Source organism: Bos taurus, chromosome 6 (genome assembly GCF_002263795.3).
Source record: "Bos taurus isolate L1 Dominette 01449 registration number 42190680 breed Hereford chromosome 6, ARS-UCD2.0, whole genome shotgun sequence".
Classification (NCBI taxonomy): Eukaryota; Metazoa; Chordata; class Mammalia; order Artiodactyla; family Bovidae; genus Bos; species Bos taurus.
This window is the reverse complement of record NC_037333.1, coordinates 41,913,898-41,927,008: the sequence shown is the minus strand read 5'-3', so window position 1 is coordinate 41,927,008 and position 13,111 is coordinate 41,913,898.

The following is a 13,111-nucleotide window of genomic DNA, read 5'->3' as shown; positions in this document are numbered from 1 at the left end:
AGCGAACCAAAGTCCCCTGATATCTTTATAATATCACCCATCCCTACCCCTTTTTCACAGCCAAGGTGAACCTTACTACTTTCATAAATCCTTCCTTCTCTGATCATTCCAACTCCTTCCCCACTACCCCTTCTTTAAACTCCTGTATTCCCTTATCGTCAACAAATTTCATTTTTCTTCATACTTTTTCTTTTTCATTAAAAAAATCTGATAGAAGTTTGAGATGTGAAACATAGTGATTCGGTGTTCTGATACTCCATTTAAAGTTATTGTCAAATAATGGCTTTATTCCCTGTGCTGTATAGCTTTTTAACATTAGCTTTTATTCACCAACATGATTGTAATCCTCTAAGAAAAGCTTGTCATAGACTCCAGGGTACCTAGAAAGTTAACGAGCACAGAGTGGGTGATTTATAAATTTTCAGGGCTAGAAAGACCCATAATAGTACGGTTGTTGAATTACCATAAATGCTGAACTTCATGGTTCTCATATAGCTCTCAACCGGAGTACCTGAAAAGTGGACCAGAAACACACTCAGAGAATGCATTCCCACGGAAAATATTTTGGTGTGAACATGTATGCATGTCTGCTCAGTCGCTAAGTTGCATCTGACTCTTTGTGACCTCATGGACTGTAGCTTGCCAGGACCCTCTGTCCCTGGGATTTTCCAGGCAAAAAATATTGGAGTGGTTTGTTATTTACTCCTCCAGGGCATCTTCCCAACCCATGGATTGAACCTGCATCTCTTGCATTGCTAGGCAGATTCTTTACCACTGAGCCACCTGGGAAGCCCCATGAACACATAAGTGCACGTGTTCATGCTTAGTCACTTCAGTCGTGTCTGACTCTTTGTGACCCTATGGACTGTAGCCCTCCAGGCTCCTCTGTCCATAGGATTCTCCAGGCAAGAATACTGGAGTGGGTTGCCATTTCCTCCTCCAGGGGATCTTCCCAACCCTGGGATGGAATCCATATCTCTTATATCTCTTGCATTTTCAGGCAGGTTCTTTACCACTAATGCCACCTGGGAAGTCCTGTGAACATGTAGACATAGATGCTAAATGCTACAGACATTTACTAAATTTGGGTGAAGAGGAAGAATAATGCTATGCATTCAAACATATGGCACACAGTTAACAGTGGACTCTGTTACACTGAGGGGGTCTGCTTACCTGATCTGCCCGTCTGGGAATAAGAACCCAGCTGCCATGATCAGGTGGGTTAGTTCATTTCAGGTGCACATCTCAGTAACACCCCAAATGGTGGTTTACTTGGTACCTTATAAAGACAGCAAGGATTAGTTGAGAAGAACTGAAACTGAACTTGGAAACTGTATTTACTGAATAAATAAATGAATCATAGCAAGTACTCTAGCACATGCCTGTTCTCAGGATGGTTTACTTCTAGGAACTGGTAAAACCCTTAATAGCTGTGGCTAAGGGTGGTGTTTCTATTCTGATTGTTGCTTGGGCCCTCAGACATAATTTGTTTCTGCGTCATTCACTACTTCAGGGTATTGTATTTGGATCCAGGTGTATTTGTGTTTGGATTCTGTCTGCCTTTTACTAGAAATTTAGTTTTGAGCAAGTTTACCCACCATTTTTGAATTGCTGTTTCTTTCAGTCAAAAGTGGGAGAAATAAATTTACCTTATGGGATGATTGTGGGAATTGGTGATAAGAAATACACAGCTCACAGTGATGTGTATGATACAAAGATCATGTTTATACAAAGATCTCATGAATGATGCTGCTGTTTATTATCATTGTGGTTGTTCCTTTCTCCTTCATCCTTTTCTGTGGCCCACTCCCTGGTAGATCAGTCAGGTCCTGATAGACAGGAAAGTAGCCTGCCTAAAGGTAAATCACAGCCTGATTTACTCACGTTTCCGACTCTCAACCACAGAGTCATCATCAGCCCTATTTCCCCATCTTGGCTCTTGTATTTCTTGTCCATTAACTACCGTGATGTTGACACTAAAGGAAGACCAATATTTTTTTAAATGTGTTCCCTACTGCAGTCAGGTAATTATTTCTCTCTGTTTTCTGTAGTAGTTGTGTGAGAGGGATTTTATAGAACACTGTAGGACAGGAAAGGGAAAAAATCAGGGTTGCATGCTACCTCAAGACTTCTCCCATTAATGAAAAACTAACTTATTATTTATTTCAGTATCACACTGCCTTTTATACCTGTCAGCTGAACCTCCTGGGATTTTGTGGTTTAAACATTTCTTTTTCTTATAAGTCAGAGACACAGTGAAGTATAACAACAACAAAAACAGTAAGTTACACAGATGAACACCATACCTAAATAGCAAATGCAGTATGGTTCCCAAAAGTACAATCTCCAGTGGTCAATTCACATGAAAAGTGATTGTTTGACTTGTGGACACAGTTGGGGAAGAAAAGGGTGGGACAATTGAGAGAGTAGCTTTGGAACATATACATTGTATTACCATATGTAAAATAGATAGCCAATGGGAATTTGCTGTATGACTCAGGGAACTCAAACCAGGGCTCCATGACAACCTAGGGGGTGGGATGGAGAGGGAAAGGGGAGGGAGGTTCAAGAGGGAGGGAACAAATCTCTATCTATGGCTGGTTCATGATGATGTATGGCAGAAACCAATACAACGTTGTAAATCAATTATCCTTCAATTAAAAATAAATTTATAAAAACTGTTTCCTTACAAGCACCTTTAAATATAAATGGCTTTCTCTCCCAATATATTAAATTCCTGATATTTTAATAGTTTATTCCAAGGATTCTGCTCATATATAATTTTAATAGACCAATGGAGACTTTTAGGTAAAATACTCTATTGTATTCAATCTCATTTAGTAAATAAATATGTATTAAAACCCTACTAAATTCAGAGGGACTAGCCTAAACCCCTACTGGGCTCCAAAGGTTTCCTGTTCATAAACAACTTATTTGCTCTCTTCTCTACATGAAATACAGTCTATTTTACATATAAATAGAAGTTTCTTTTAATTATGGCACATCCAAATTGCAATCATAGCTCTTTTTATTTTATATAGCGTGTATTTCCCAGGGTGAATAAAATACTTCATAAATCAGAGTAAAAGGATATACTCAATTATGCAAGATGCTACTTTTCCAAAAATGCAAGCAGTTGAATTTTAAATATTTTACTTCAATTTGTACATATATTAAATAAGTATATTTTAGTACCTACTATGTGCCAGACACTTTGATAGAATCTGGATTATGAATAAGACAAAATCCTTACTCTCTAAGGACTCAAAATCTATTAAACAGGCAAATCACAGTTGGCTTAGATAGTAAAGAATCTTCCTGTAATGCAGGAGACCTGGGTTTGATCCCTGGGTCAGGAAGATACCCTGGAGAAGGGATTGGCTACCTACTCCAGTATTCTTGCCTTGAGAATTCAATGGACAGAGGAGCCCGATGGGCTACAGTCCATGGGGCCACAAAAAGTCGGCCACGATTGAGAGACTAACATTTTCATATGGTATACACAGTAACAAAGGTGTGTTTAAGGTGTGGAGGAGGCTACTGCTGATATAGAAGAGAGAGTTGGGGAGGGATCTCTTGATTTCCTACTGCATCTTTTCCAAACTACCTATTCCTCTCTGGGTGTTCCCAGTTGTTGAAGCCAAAAATCTAGGCATCATCTATGAATCAGTCCTTTCCTTGATCTTCCACGTTTAGTCCACCAGATGGTCCAGCCAAACCTTCCCCTAAGCTGTATTTTTAAATCTGCCAAGATTTCTCTCTCCCGACTGTTTTACCCCTCAAATGCAAGCTCCCATCAAATCTCCTCTGGTTCTTTTCAATAGCCAGTTTCCTTGGCCTCCCTGCTTCCATTTTTGCCATTTTACAAAGCATTCTCTACACAGCAGTAAACATATAAATCAAATGATGTCATTCTATTGCCTAAAGTTCTTCAGTGGCTTCCTGTCACACTTAAAATTCAACCCAACATCAGACCTTGGCCTGCAAGACCCAGCATGATTTGTCCCAAGCCTTCTTTTCCTTCTTCATCTCCTTTCCTTTCCCACTCAGTTCCACTTTGTAATAGCCATGAAATTTACAGTTAGCAAACTATATTGATTGCCACAAGATATATTAATTACTGTATTATTTTCATATATTAATGTAGCTGTGTACATCAACCTTCTTTCTATTTTTGAATACATTGAGCTTGCTCTCACTTCCAACTTTCTGAATGAAACTCTCTTCCCCAGATATTCCCATGGAGGGATCCTTGTTTTTTTTTTTTTTTTTTTTTGCAGATCTTAGCTCAGAAGTTACCTCCTCACTCTCTTTCAGCTCACTGTTTTCAATTCTCTGCAACACTTTCTTTTATCTGAAATTATCTTAGTCTATCATTTCTTTATCTTTTCTTCCCAATCCCTCCTTACCCTTGCCTTCTACATATACACTCAAATATGATTCACAAGATCAAGGACCTCTATCCACCCAGTGCTTAGCATTAGGTATTTGTTGAATGAATAAATGAATGATTTCATAGGGAAGATGATGTTAGAACTAGCCTTATGACCCAGCAATCCCACTGCTGGGCATACACACTGAGGAAACCAGAATTGAAAGAGACACGTGTACCCCAGTGTTCATCGCAGCACTGTTTATAATAGCCAGGACATGGAAGCAACCTAGATGTCCATCAGCAGATGAATGGATAAGAAAGCAGTGGTACATATACACAATGGAGTATTAGCCATTAAAAAGAATACATTTGAATCAGTTCTAATGAGGTGGATGAAACTGGAGCCGATTATATGGAGCGAAGTAAGCCAGAAAGAAAAACACCAATACAGTATACTAACACATATATATGGAATTTAGAAAGATGGTAATGATAACCCTGTATGCGAGACAGCAAAAGGGACACAGACGTATAGAACAGTCTTTTGGACTCTGTGGGAGAGGGTGAGGGTGGGATTATTTGGGAGAATGGCATTGAAACATGTATAATGTCATATAAGAAACAAATCGCCAGTCCAGGTTTGATGCAGGATACAGGATGCTTAGGGCTGGTGTACTGGGATGACCCAGAGGGATGGGGTGGGCAGGGAGGTGGGAGGGGGTTCAGGATTGGGAACATGTGTATACCCGTGGTGGATTCATGTTGATGTATGGCAAAACCAATACAATATTGTAAAGTAATTAGCCTCCAATTAAAATAAATAAATTTAAACTAAAAAAAAGAACTAGGTAAGATTTTGTTACCCAAAGGAAACCAATCCTGAATATTCATTGGAAGAACTGATGTTGAAGCTGAAGCTCCAATACTTAGGCCAACTGATGTGAACAACTTACTCATTGGAAAAGACCCTGATGCTGGGAAATATTAAGGGCAGGAGGAGAGGGGACAACAGAAGATGAAATGGTTGGATGGCATCACTGACTCGATGGACATGAGTTTGAGCAAGCTCCGGGAGTTGGGTGATAGACAGGGAAGAAGCCTGGCATGCTGCAGTCCATGGGGTCGCAAAGAGTTGGGACATGACAGTGAGTGAATGGAACTGAAGATTTTGCTAGACCAAGAAGGTGGAGTATTCGAACACTATGAACTGTTGTTTGTTCCCAAATTGCCTCATGAGAGAGAAATGTAAAGATAAGGAAGTGGCAGTACCATGGCAGTACCAATTGGCTAATATTCCAATTGGGAATAATTTCCTGATCAGTAGGCATAGTATTGATTGAAATATGCTTCACTCTTAGCCAGACTAGGAGTGCTAACACTTGGAACATGTTTCCATTTTTTAAAAATTTGGGGTGTTAGAACTGGAGTTTATACTCAGGAGTTTATCACATGGTTTGTATCTTTCCAGTTATAAATCACTCTCTGGTATTATTTAAAGTGAAATTGTAATTTAAATACTTTTGTGGGGGTTGTGTGTGTATATGTGTGTTTGTGATTGAGAAAAGGGGTCATGAACACTCACTGGCAAATCTGGTATCTATGGAACATACTCAATGACAAGATCACAAATTGTTTGCAAGAGTCTCAGAAATAAAATCTCATTTAATTTTCTGTCACTAAAGCTTTTAACCTAGGGAGACTTGAGCTAACAGTGAAAAGAATCTGAAAAAAAAAAAGTCCACCATTTTTATTACATTTTCAGGGGGCCATTCCTGTTTTTAATTGAATCTGTCAAGTTTTCTTATGATTTGTGGGGCTTTTGGAAATAAATCAGTTTCTGTCTTCTCATTGTCTTTATAGGGAGTTTACCAGTTTCCCAGGAATTGTGAGAATTTGTCAGGTAATTATGGAATCTGATTTCTTCCAAGTCCAAAGTGTTGACCTCTCTAGAAATCACAAAATTAGAATGTGGACAACTTAATGAAGAGATTTTTTTCCCCCTTCAAATTAGCATTTACATTTACCCCAAGACATTTATAACCGTAATAAGTGTCTGATGTTAATGGATGGCATAGACATTCTTATCATCTGAATTCTAATTATTCTATTTTCTGTTTCTAGTAGATAATTAGTTATTGCTAGCTTTTAAATGTTTTCTGAGAGTTTGGGTTTGTCTCTGCATCCCATCATCCATAGAGCTCATCCATTTTCAGAGCTACACTTCTGTCTCAATGACATTCTCAATTTTCAGGCCAGACTTCTTACCCAAGTACCAGACTTTAAATGACCTGGATATTTTCATGCAAAAGCTCAACCACTGTGTAAAATTCAACAAACCCAACTTCACCAAAACTCCTCTGCCATTCTCTTGTGTTTATCTTTCACACTTTCATCCCCCACACTCCCTCGCCTACGTTACCTTGCATCGTTCCCTCATCCCTTCTGTTCAGACTGTGGCTCTGACTTACATATCACCTCTTGGATTTGTTTCTTCTAGTCCCATTGGGTACACACTTGTACAGACATCATCACACCTAAATCAAGTCATTAATGTCCCCATCTGTCTCCCTGCCTCTAATTCCTTTGCCCTTCAAATCCAGATATATTTTCAAAATAGCATTTGTAGCATAAAAATGATAGAAAAGGATCCAAGAACTCTTTCATGTACCACAAAAAGGAGAACTTTGAATTATCTGTGAAAATAATTTTAAACAACTTATCATAGCACTTAAGGCCCTCTTCCCTTGTTTTTGGCAAGCTTGCAATCTAGACAATCAGGTCTCTTTCCCATCCTCTCCACAACCTTTTAAGGTGATCTTGTGCCATTTTTCACCTTGGATGACCTCTTTTTCCTAAATAGTTTTCCAAGTTTACTCTTCCTTCAAGTCACTTTTTTTTTTTTTTTTAAAATTTTATTTAATTTTTAAACTTTACATAATTGTATTAGTTTTGCCAAATATCAAGTCACTTTTCAAACCTCATCTTTTCAAAGAGTCTTCCCTGGACACTCAACTCTATCGTCTTTTCTTTTTTGACAATGTATTCTCATGTGTTGTTTTGTGTGCCTTGATCGTATCTCCTTCCTGAGAACATGAGTTTTGCAAGATGGAGATGTTATTTTTTGCTATCTCTGTGTCTTTCACAGTGCTAGGCATTTTGCTAAACCTTAGTAAATACAGTGACAAAGAACCAGTCTAGTATGGATGCTCCATGAGGACTGGCGTCATGCCTGCTCTGTTCCCAGATATGTATCCTGTAGATAACACAATGCCTGGCCTGTAACAGGTGTCTGATATATATTTTTTCAATTGAAAGAATGAATGAATGAGAGCTGAGAGTGAGAATCACAAGTCGCTGTGAAAACCTTCCTGTGTTAATTTTTACCCATAAAAATTGTAAGGGTAATTAAGAGAAAGGATACCTAGGATAGAATCTTAAATTCCAGGCTATGTATCCATGGGTTAGAATAGAAGCCACAGCATACGTATGGGTTAAAAAACTACCATAGGAGGATGACTCATGACAGTCAGAATCCAGTCAGTTCAGCAAGCTGTCCAAAACCTTGAGATTTCTGTTACCTTTGGTCTGTCATGGAGGACAAAATGTCACAGAGCAAGAACATACAGTCTCTTCAGGCAGCTGGAAACCCAGGGTAGGGGAGCTTGTTCCCACCGTCAGGAAGCAGGCAGGTCTTCCCACAGAGCAAGCTCTGCAATGTGTTCTTAACAAAGATGATATTGGAATTTTCTTCTTCTCAGTGTTAGGTCCCCATGTTAGTAGCTGTCATTTCCTACTATGTTCTACATTTGCTACAAATGTAATAAGATGATTTTTTGTTGTGTGTGCTGTTTCTTTAATATCTGTTATTCCTGTAAAGTGCAAGCTTCAAGAAGGCTTCTCGTGTCTCACATGCCTGGACTAGAGCTCACAGCATAACAGGTGCTCAGTATGGATTTGTTAAGTGAATGAGGAACTCTACGTCTGTACTCAGATGAGTGCGCATATGTGTGTATGTACGCTCATGCATGTGAGAGACATATAGACAGATATTAAGATGCTGGATAGACTTGAAAACTGTAGGATAGTCTCAGAGAAAAACACTGAAACCCATTAAGGGAATGGAAAAGAGGTGTTAAGAGCAGAAAATGTCACAGTTGACATTGCAAAATTTAGAGATAAGAATATTATATTAATACAGTGAGGCAGCTCTGTGACGTGACATGAGTCTTAGCTGTCTTATTTCATTTATATTTATAAAATGGGGATAATAGCCATTTTTTCTTACATTAGAGTTAATTGGGGTTATGTATGTGAGGCATTGGAGAAAGCGATGGCACCCCACTCCAGTACTCTTGCCTGGAAAATCCCATGGATGGAGGAGGCCTAATAGGCTGCAGTCCGTGGGGTAGCAAAGAGTCGGATACGACTGAGCAACTTCACATTCACTTTTCACTTTCATGCATTGGAGAAGGAAATGGCAACCCACTCCAGTGTTCTTGCCTGGAGAATCCCAGGGACGGGGGAGCCTGGTGGGCTGCCATCTATGGGGTCACACAGAGTCGGACACGACTGAAGGGACTTAGCAGCAGCAGCAGCATGTGAGGCATTAACCTAGTCCCTGGTTCCTACACAAGAAATTACTCACCCTCTGGACAGTTTTTCTTTAAATTAAAGTAGAGTTGATTTACAATATTATGTAAGTTTCAGGTATACAGCACAGTGATTCATATATATTTGTAGATATATACATACACATATATAGTCTTTTCAGATTCTTTTCCCTTATCTGTTGTTATAAAATATTGAGTATAGTTTTCTGTTCTACACAGTAGCTACTTGTTTATTTACTATTTTATACATAGTTGTGTATATATGTTAATCCCAGCCTCCTAATTTATCCTTTTCCCCAACCCCTTTTTCCCTTTGGTAACCATGGATTTGTTTTCTATGTCTGTGAGCCTCTTTTGGATTTGGAAATAAGTTTATTTTTGTCAGGTTTTTTTTTTTTTTTTTCAGATTTCAAATATAAGCAATATCATATGATACTTGATTTATTTTATTTAGTATGATAATCTCTAGGTCTATTTGTGTTGCTGTAAATGGCATTATTTCATTGTCTTTTGTGGTTCAGTAATATTCCATCGTATATATGTACTATATCTTCTTTATCCACTCCTCTACTGACGGACTTTTAGGTTGCTTCTGTGTCTTGGCTACTGTAAATAGTGTTGCTGTGGACATTGGAGTGCATGTATCTTTTCAAATTATGGTTTTCTCTAGATGTATGCCCAGGAGTGGGATTGCAGGATCATATGGCAGTTCTATTTTCAGTTTTTTAAAGATCTTACGTACTGTTCTCCATAGTGGCTTCACCAATTTACATTCCCATCAACAGTGCAGGAGGGTCCCTTTTTCCTTCACACCTTCTCCAGCGTTTATTGTTTGCGGTCTTTTTAATGATGGCCAAAACTACCTCATTGTAGTTTTGATTTGCATTTCTCTAATAGTTAGCAATGGTGAGCATCTTTTCATGTGCTTTTTGGCTGTCTGTAGGTCTTTATTGGAGAAATGTCTATTTAGGTCTTCTCCGCACTTTTTGATTGGGTTTTTTGTTTGTTCTTTCATATTGAGCTGTATGAGATGTTTGTATATTTTGGAAATTAAATCCTTGTCAGTTGCATCATTTGTAAATATTTTCTTTCATTCTGTAGGTTGTCTTTTCATTTGGTTGATACTTTTCTCTTAATTCATAAACTCGTAGGCTATTCTTTTTAAAAAAATATTTACTTATTTTCATTTTTGTCTATGCTGGGTCTTCATTGCTATATGGGCTTTTCACTAGTTGTGGTGAGCAGGGACTATTTTCCAGTTGCAGTACATGGGCTTCTCATTGTGGGGATTTCTCTTACAGTGAAGCACAGGCTCCAGGGTGCGTGGGTTCAGCAGTTGTGAGGTATGAGCCTAGCTGCCTCACAGCATGCGGGAGCTTCCTGGACCAGGGATTGAACCTGTGTACCCTGCACTGCAAGACAGACTCCCAACAATTAGATCACCAGGGAAACCCCCGTAGGCTATTGTTTAAGAGAATATGATGAAACAAACCTGAGAAAAACAAAAAAGCAGGAAATACAAAACATAGTGTAACTGAATCGATTGTACATATTTAAAAGTCATTCACAGCCTTGCAAAAAGAAACTAGAAAATGTTTCTTCTGATGTCATTGCAGCCTAAATACTATATCTGTGTGTACTTATGTATCTATATCTATTTCTCCATTTATATCTCAGACAGCATGTGCCCATATTGGTTCATGTATTTTAATTAGTGGTAGAATTTTTAGCAACTGACATGGTAAATAAGTAAAAATCAACATTTTGCAAAAAAGTTGAAATCTCTTCCTTCTCTTCCTCCTCATTCATGGTTTTTTTGAAGTGACCAGATATCAAAATAGATTTTTCCTGTAGCTTTGGAATATCTTATACTGTTTTGATGAATTTAAAATTTACCTTTTGGTACTAAGGGCCACGATGAAGTTTTTAAAGTAAGCGCCAAGGGAACTTCTTCAGACTTTGACGTCTGGTAAGTGCTGGGTATTTTCCTTTACTCTTCATAAAGATATTCCTCTATAACCCGAGTGCCCAGACTGATCGTGTGAAACATCAGGTAAAGCTTCCAACAGGGAGCACACCAGAACTTGTGCTGGGATCTTTTCCCGAAGTGTATAGGCAGGGACTTGAAATCTCTCTCTTAAAATTAAAATCACTGACTAAATGTTGGGGTTTAAAAAAAGATCTCAGTGGTAAAACTGACTGTATCAATTCAAAGCTTTCTACCAAGGTCCCAAATGAAGCTCCACTGTGCCATCAAAACAACAATGTTTAGAGGTCAATCAGGAGAGGGTGAAATGTGAGCAAAACTTATAAAATAAGAACATTTCCCTTCTAATAGCTTCTATTAGATTTTGTTATGTAACAATAAGGTAACAATTAATATTTATTGCACATATAACATGAGTTAGGAATTTTGGATATTATTTAGCCTTTGCATCAACTGTATGAAGTCTTATCTTTCTTATTGGTCTTTTACAGATGAGCAGACTAGGGTACTGTGAGGTCAAGAAACAGTCTCATGTAAGGCCAGTGAGTGGCTGAGCCAGGTTTTTAAGTCCAGGTAAATGGGTTCCTCAGGCCGTGAGCTATGCAGGGTGCCATTGCTATTTCATCTTGGTAACACAATCTCTCCTTAGGACAGGGGTTACCAGTGGACTGATTATACATAAATGGGAGATTAAAAATTATTTTTTACATTTATTTTTACTTTTCTTCTTCTAGTTTTATTGAGATATCATTGAAATACAGCACTGTATTAAGTTTAGGTTGTGCCTATGACCCTGCCATTCCACTCCTGGATATTTATCTGAAGAAAATGAAAACACTAATTGTAAAGATATATGTACCCCTATGTTCACAGAAGTATTATTTACAATAGCAAAGATATGAAAGCAACCAAAGTGGCCATCAACAGATGAATGGAGAAAGAAGATTCTATTCTAATAGAATCTATTATAAGGGAAATGTTCTTATTTAACAAATTTTGTTCACATTTCACCCTCTTCTAAAATGCTGGACTGGATGAAGTACAAGCTGGAATTAAGATTGCCGGAAGAAATATCAATAACCTCGGGTATGCAGATGACACCACCCTTATGGCAGAAAGTGAAGAGGAACTAAAGAGCCTCTTGATGAAAGTGAAAGAGGAGAGTGAAAAAGTTGGCTTAAAACTCAACATTCAGAAAACTAAGATCATGGCATTTGGTCCCATCACTTCATGGCAAATAGATGGGAAAACAATGGAAACAGTGAGAGACTTTAATTTTGGGGGGCTCTAAAATCACTACAGATAGTGGCTGCAGCCATGAAATTAAAAGACGCTTGCTCCTTGGAAGAAAAGTTATGACCAACCTAGACAGCATATTAAAAAGCAGAGACATTACTTTGTCAACAAAGTTCTGTCTAGTCAAAGCTTTGATTTTTCCAGTAGTCATTTATGGATGTGAGAGTTGAACTATAAAGAAAGCTGAGTGCCGAAGAATTGATACTTTTGAACTGTGGTGTTGGAGAAGACTCTTGAGAGTCCCTTGGACAGCAAGAAGATCCAATCAATCCATCCAAAAGGAAATCAGTCCTGAATATTCATTGGAATGACTGATGCTGAAGTTGAAACTCCAGTGCTTTGGCCACCTGATGCGAAGAACTGACTCATTTCAAAAGACCCTGATACTGGGAATGATTGAAGGTGGGAGGAGAAGGGGACGACAGAGGATGAGATGGTTGGATGGCATCACTGACTCAATGGACATGAGTTTGAGTAAGCTCTGGGAGTTGGTGATGGACAGGGAAGCCTGGCGTGCTGCAGTCCATGGGGTCACAAAGAGTCGGACATGACTGAGCGACTGAACAGAAGTGAACTGAAAATTGACATTTAACCATTGTTGTTTTGATACTACAGTAGAGCTTTATTTTAGACCTTTGTTGAAAGGAACTTTGAACTGATCCAGTCAACTTTTCCATTCATTTGCTGATTGCCACATTGGTTGATACACACACACACACACACACACACACACACACACACACACACAAAAGGATATCACTCAGCCTTAAAAATAGTGAAATCTTTCCATTTGTGACAACATGACTGCACCAAGAGGGTATTACGCTTAGTGAAATGTCAGGT